This window comes from Euprymna scolopes, chromosome 11 (assembly GCF_053919585.1).
Source record: "Euprymna scolopes isolate OS-2025 chromosome 11, ASM5391958v1, whole genome shotgun sequence".
NCBI lineage: Eukaryota > Metazoa > Mollusca > Cephalopoda > Sepiida > Sepiolidae > Euprymna > Euprymna scolopes.
The window spans coordinates 66,603,185-66,610,333 of NC_136492.1; the positions used below are offsets into that span (position 1 = coordinate 66,603,185).

Sequence of the window (7,149 nt, forward strand, 5' to 3'; positions counted from 1 at the left end):
TTGAGATGAGAATTCGTATTATTTTGATTATTTTAACCAATGTTTGAGATGAGAATTCGTATTATTTTGATTATTCTAACCAATGTTTAGATCTTGCACCTAATTTTTCGCAACTTTTCCAACGATGCAACCTCTGACCTTCTTTAAGTGCAACTACTCGAACTTGGGAATCATTCTGTCGAAGTCGGGAATTTGCAAGGAATTTCGAACGGAACATTTTATTTAATCCACGAAGGTAGCATGCTCTTATTCCGTCAGCCATTACCGAGTAGAATTCCTTCACAATTTTATTCGAAGTATCGCCCGCAAAAAACAATTTCACCTTCAGCCTCTTGAAGAATGTCACATACAACTGAACAGGTATGTTATCCACCACGGATCCTTGCGAAAAATAACACTCAAGATGAGACCAGTATTCCGAATAATTCAAATAATACGAATTGGCGATCCTCATCTAAAAAAAAAATCTAAACATAAAATGAAATCATTATGCACCCAGAAAGTAGGCAAAAGTTCTTTGAGAATCATGGAGATGTAAGCTCGCAATGAGAGAAGGTAATGTTTGCGAGAGTACACTTACTAGAACATAGCTGAACCATACTTAACCCTAAATAAGTGAGTCTGAAACCGTAACGACAGACCCTGATATGTCAGGTTAAATGTGGATGCTAGACCCGGCGAGTAGAACACCATTGTCTTGGAGTGAATGTGCTACTCCCATAAATTAATGTTAATCGACACGGCATACGGCATAATCACGTTGGCACACCGGTTCCCGTCAGATCACCGAAGTTAAGCAACGTTGAGCCTGGTCATTACTAAAATGGGTGAACAATTTGGGAAGTTCAGGTGCTGTATGTAGGAGGACGTCGACACCTCCCTGCAAAAAGTTGCAAAAACCTAACGTCATCATCTCCCCTAACGGGGATATACATGCGATTGGGGACCGCTTATGAATTTCATACTCCCATGAAACTTCCTCCTTCGGAGGAAGCCGGTTAACCCCTAAATAGGGTTGGTGCACACAATCGACACGGCCAGAAGGAATTAAAGTCGAAAAGAAAGAGATCGGACTGATGACAACTCAGACAGACTGGATAAAACCGTTTACTCCTTAATCAAAAATGTCTAAATATCCAAGGCCAACGAGGGTCGTCATTTTGGCTTCTACTCTCATCAGAACGAAACAAAAATCATTCCTAATCAAAATATCAACAACAATGGCAAGACTGTTTATTGTATTCAAAACAATATGAGATAACAAAATAAGAATAGGAGATTTTATCTTTCACTTATCAGATTCACCACCCTGGTTAAAATGAAACGGACAGTGTCAGGTGTTGTTACATTGTGAGATGGGAGTGCAACGATAGCGTGACTCGGAAGGATCATATGTTACTGTGACGTCACACGTTCGAAGATTGAAACAGTATATCTCTCTTTGTTAGCTGGCGTTTGATTTCGACATGACAAAACGTGTCAATCGGTATCCCATGGCCAAAAAAAAAAAAAAAAAAAACCCACCCAATGACGGTTGAAATGTGTATACAAAAACACGATAATACATTTCATGTCCATACGGACGTTATCACCTTTCACTCATCCATAATATAAATATCATCTGTCTGTTTAAATGTATGTATGTATGTATGTATGCATGTATATATATATATGTATGCATGTATGCGTGTATGCATATCTCCCTAAAACTTTCGACAGCGGCGACGGATTTTTACAGGATCGGTATTGTTTTAAAGCTCGACCCTTCGGACGACAAATATCAAAAAATTGACTAAAAACATTAATTCCTTCACTCTCAACAGGGCACATTTCTACAGGGGTCGCTTTTTTGCTGATATTGTCGAAAGTCATGGCCCATTTTGGATAGACTATCCTTAATTTAAATCTTCGCCACTTACTGTTTGACGATGGACGCAACAGCGAAACGTCAATTTCTTTTCAAGTTCTTTTCCTCTTTCGCTGTATGGGTTCGAGCCTGCCTGCCTACTACCACTTCTTTTTATTCATTTTTTTTTTCTTAGCACACACCTCCAACACCCAGGCAACGCAGGGCACCCAGGCTAAGAATATATAAAATGAGATAATTCGATCAGCTAAGATTAGTGATTAATCTGATATTGCTGATGTAAAAAAATCCGACTTTAGCCATTTTAAAATACATCCTAAATCAAATCCATGAGGAGTACCAGAAATATGTTTAAAATAGATTCTATATATAAACTTTCCCATTGATAAAACCAGTGCAATTTTAAATAAATACATTTCAAAGAAGTGACATTCGTTTTATTGTTTCGACGATTATTTTAGGGTCGTTAATTTCGTATGAATCAGATATCTCTATGGTTTACATTACTTTCCATGATAACTTTCTCGTTAAAATCCATTGCGGAAAGATATCGAACACTAATAGGAAAGACGAGATGAAGATTGCCACCATCTTGAGTGAAAATGTTTTTGTGGAATAAACTAGATTCAAACACGGCGCACAAAGCTTGTCAGTCCTTAACCAATGGGCTACAGTAAACATCGCTCTAATTTTACGGTAATAAGATAAAGAATATTCAATGTGAAAAAAAAATTAAAATTGTTATAATTTTGAATAAATTTTATTTATCAACTGAATATTTATTTGACAATGGCAGTTTCTAAGGGCCTTTTTGTTTTATAGTATTAACTATTTGTAAACCTGTATTATTTCCCTATAAATGTTATGATTGAGAGAAATTATAATAACGATAGAAAAAATAACATTGTACTTCTTGTTTGAAAGTCAGTTTCAATAAAATTCTGTGATCTTTTCTACGGTTTTTCTGATCAACTTAAACAGTTTGTCGGACATGTCCGTCTCCGTAACACGCCTTCCCCCCGTTCCTTTTATACGTCTGGCATAATCTCATTTGCGTATAAACGACGAGAGCCTGCGTTACCCATTCGTGATCGTCAAGTACAAAAACGAATTACCTGAATTGATTTTTTTAATAAAATGATTTTAAATAAAGCTGTAGCGTTGTTTTCTTTACGGCGACAATTTTATCGTTTTACCCCGAATTGCACAATTTATGAAATTATAAAAGACTGTATCATATCTAATTCTTCTTTAGATTCCTCGGTCAAATATTATGTCGGTGCAAACGTTTCTGCCGATTTAATGTTAATTTTGAAAATGAAAAACGATATGTTGTTGAAAATCGTTATTCATAACAACCTTTGTCTCTATAACTTGATTCCATCTTTCAACGAGCTCATAAATGCCCCGCTTTTAAAATTCTTTAGGCTTTTCTATAAAATAAGAATCTAACTTATGTTGAATATTTTCTCGTGATGTTATCCTAGGAGCATTTAAATGGTTTTGCATTCCCCCAAAAAGCGAGAATTCGACAGATTCAGAACAGAAGAATATTCAAGATGGGGCAAGATTTCTCAACAAAATTGAATTGTTCTCGTCTTGGGGAGGCACCATGTTTTGACAAGCTTTTGGGCTTGATCTTTACTCCTGATCTGAAATGCTACACGTACATCAAATCCGTTGCCAAGATCGCTGGAAAATGACAGGATGCTTCTATCGTCCGTGTAGATATCTCACTGCTGATGCAATTCTCTACCTATATAAGAGCCAGGCACGTCCAAGGATGAAGTATTATTTCCACATCTGGGCGGGAGCTGCTAGAAGCAGCTTATCCTGCATTGACAGGGTTCAAAACAGACTTCATAGCCTAATGGGGGATGCCCTTTTCTCTTCCCTGCATCCTCTTTCCCACAGAAGAGACTTTGCGAGCCTGTCTCTGCTTTATCGTTATTTTCATGGCAAGTGCTTGTCTGAGCTCCAGTCTATGGTACCCCCCGCCAAACTTTCACGAAAAACACTCGTCTAGTTGAAACCACTATCAATAATTTCCCTCACTCTTTATCTGTGCCTAAACCTAAACGTAGATTCTATGAACAAAGCTTCTTTCTTAGAAATACACGCTTATGTAACTCTTCTCCGTTTGCCGGTTTTCCAGCTGACTACAATTTAATCGCTTTCAAGTCTAACGAAAACAAATTCTTGTTGAACCGTCCACTTAAATAATCCAATTTACCAAATTTCCATTACTAACGATTACTACGATATTATCCCAATGTCTACTGTAACACATTAACCCTTATTCTCGAGTTGCTTCCAGGCCTTGATAAGTGGTGATTCCTTTTTAGAAAATTAAAAAGTAAAAGAAACTTTTATGCATAAAACAACAAATTTCGATGAAAGATATTGATGAGTTTCCACAGTCGCTTTGCTGAATAAACGCTGTCAATTTGTAAATGCTATTACCGAAGTATATCGACTAGAAATCGTCTGGGACATTTCTTTTATAATCGGGCTTATATAATATGATATGATACTAGCTTGGGTGCCCGACGTTTCCCAGTTCTTTGTAGGTGTGTATTGAACAAGAAAAAAGTGGTAGTAGGCAGGCAGGCTCGAATTTGTATCACGAAGGAGGAAAAGAAAGTGAAAAAAAAGCGCCAAAAACTTTACGCGTTAGCTGTTGCGCCCATCGCCAAACCGGAAGTGAAGTAGGTTTAAATTAAGGCAAGACAGTCGAAAAGAGGCCATGACTTTCGGTGAAAAAAAAAACGACCCCTCCCTGTAGAAAAGTGTCCACTTTAGGGTGAAGGAATTAGTGTTTCTGCCAATTGTTCGTTATTTGTCGTCCGAAGGGCCGAGCTTCAAAATGATACAAATCTCATGAAAATCCGCCGTCTCTCTCAAATGTTTTAGGCAGACATAAAACTATATATACATACACACATACATACATACATACATACATGCATACATTTAAACAGACAGGTGAGATTTATATTATAGATGACAATGGTTATTTGAAAGCAAAACGTAACATAACTAGACCCAGAAAACTAGACAATTTAACATATTTATACTTTAATATACCTTATACAAGAGGAAACATTACGCAAGAACAGGCATGTAAAATTCATCTTATATTGTGTAAAAAAAAGAAAATGGCAACGATGTTTACGTCTTATGAATTCAACTTCTAGGAATAGTGTGATCAATATGAATGAAGATCAGTAACTGATATATATATATATATATATATATATATATAGTAATTTATAAAATATATATGGCGATTAAGCTACACTGAATATTCCGCGTTTCATCCACTCTAGGACTTGCGCATAAGCCTGAAGAGTCCAAGAGTGGATGAAACGCGGAATATTCAGTGTAACTTAAACGCCATATATATTTTATAAATTACTAACTAGCTCTACCTACGTATTGAGCACTTTTAAAGTAAATACTTAAAGTTTACGCATAAATCTATACTTTCGTATATTAATTTTATGTGAGTAAATTAAGTAGTTATATATATATATATATATATATATATATATATATATATATATATATACATATATACATGGGAGTAGGAGGATAGTGAGAGGTGATTGCCAACCTATATAGTCAGATTCGGTCATTCACTCCAGGAAGTCTAATTTTTGTCATCAAGGAGGCCAGACAATTATTTCTTTACTACATCCTAAATTAAGTAGTTTTTGTGACCAGACCCTGTGGGACGCGTCTCTTAAAAAACTTTACTGTTTTTTTTACAATTCCGATCGTTGCCGGCATTCTTTGGAGTATCGCCCTTTAATCCTTTCTTTTCTGATAATATTCGCATCTTTTCTTCACGCGTTTAGCTTGAATATATCAAATAAAACTTCGAATTAACGAAATGATAGGTAAGGAAAAAATTATATTATATTCGCATCTGTCCTCTACATTTTTTTGTTTTGAGAATACCCAATACAACTCTAAACATTACGCCAGGACAGATACGTGAAGTACATCTTATATTCGCATCTCTCTTCTATTTATATAGCTTTAACATGTCTAAATCCACTCTGAACATTACAAAAGAACAGACAAGTAAAATGAATTCTATATTCGATAATTTCCTCTACATGTTTAGGTTAAACATGTTCCATAATACTCTGAACATTAAGAAAGGACAGGCAAGTAAAATTCCCCCTATATTTACATCTCTCCTCTATGTGTTTAGCTTTAAATACCAAACACAACGTTAAACATTACCAAAGTACAGACAAGAAAAATTCACCCTATATTTACATCTCTCCTCTATGTGTTTAGCTTGAACATACCAAATACAACGCTAAACATTACCAAAGTACAGACAAGTAAAATTCACCCTATATTTACATCTCTCCTCTATGTGTTTAGCTTAACATTACCAAATACAACGCTAAACATTACCAAAGTACAGACAAGTAAAATTCACCCTATATTTACATCTCTCCTCTATGTGTTTAGCTTGAACATTACCAAACACAACGCTAAACATTATCAAAGTACAGACAAGTAAAATTCACCCTATATTTACATCTCTCCTCTATGTGTTTAGCTTTAACATACCAAACACCACGTTAAACATTACCAAAGTACAGACAAGTAAAATTCACCCTATATTTACATCTCTCCTCTATGTGTTTAGCTTGAACATTACCAAACACAACGCTAAACATTATCAAAGTACAGACAAGTAAAATTCACCCTATATTTACATCTCTCCTCTATGTGTTTAGCTTGAACATACCAAACACCACGTTAAACATTACCAAAGTACAGACAAGTAAAATTCACCCTATATTTACATCTCTCCTCTATGTGTTTAGCTTGAACATTACCAAACACAACGCTAAACATTATCAAAGTACAGACAAGTAAAATTCACCCTATATTTACATCTCTCCTCTATGTGTTTAGCTTGAACATTACCAAACACAACGCTAAACATTATCAAAGTACAGACAAGTAAAATTACACCCTATATTTACATCTCTCCTCTATGTGTTTAGCTTGAACATACCAAACACAACGCTAAAAATTACCAAAGTGCAGACAAGTAAAATTCAGCCTATATTTACATCTCTCCTCTATGTGTTTAGCTTGAACATTACCAAACGCAACGCTAACCATTACCAAAGTACAGACAAGTAAAATTCACCCTATATTTACATCTCTCCTCTATGTGTTTAGCTTTAACATACCAAACACAACGCTAAACATTACCAAAGTACAGACAAGTAAAATTAACCCTATAT

The 7,149-nt window shown here is 35.5% G+C and overlaps 1 pseudogene; it reads left to right on the forward strand.

The window, feature by feature from the left end:
* Positions 1 to 742: 742 nt before the first annotated feature.
* On the forward strand, positions 743 to 861 carry LOC145288508 (5S ribosomal RNA; annotated as a pseudogene).
* Positions 862 to 7,149: the final 6,288 nt, after the last annotated feature.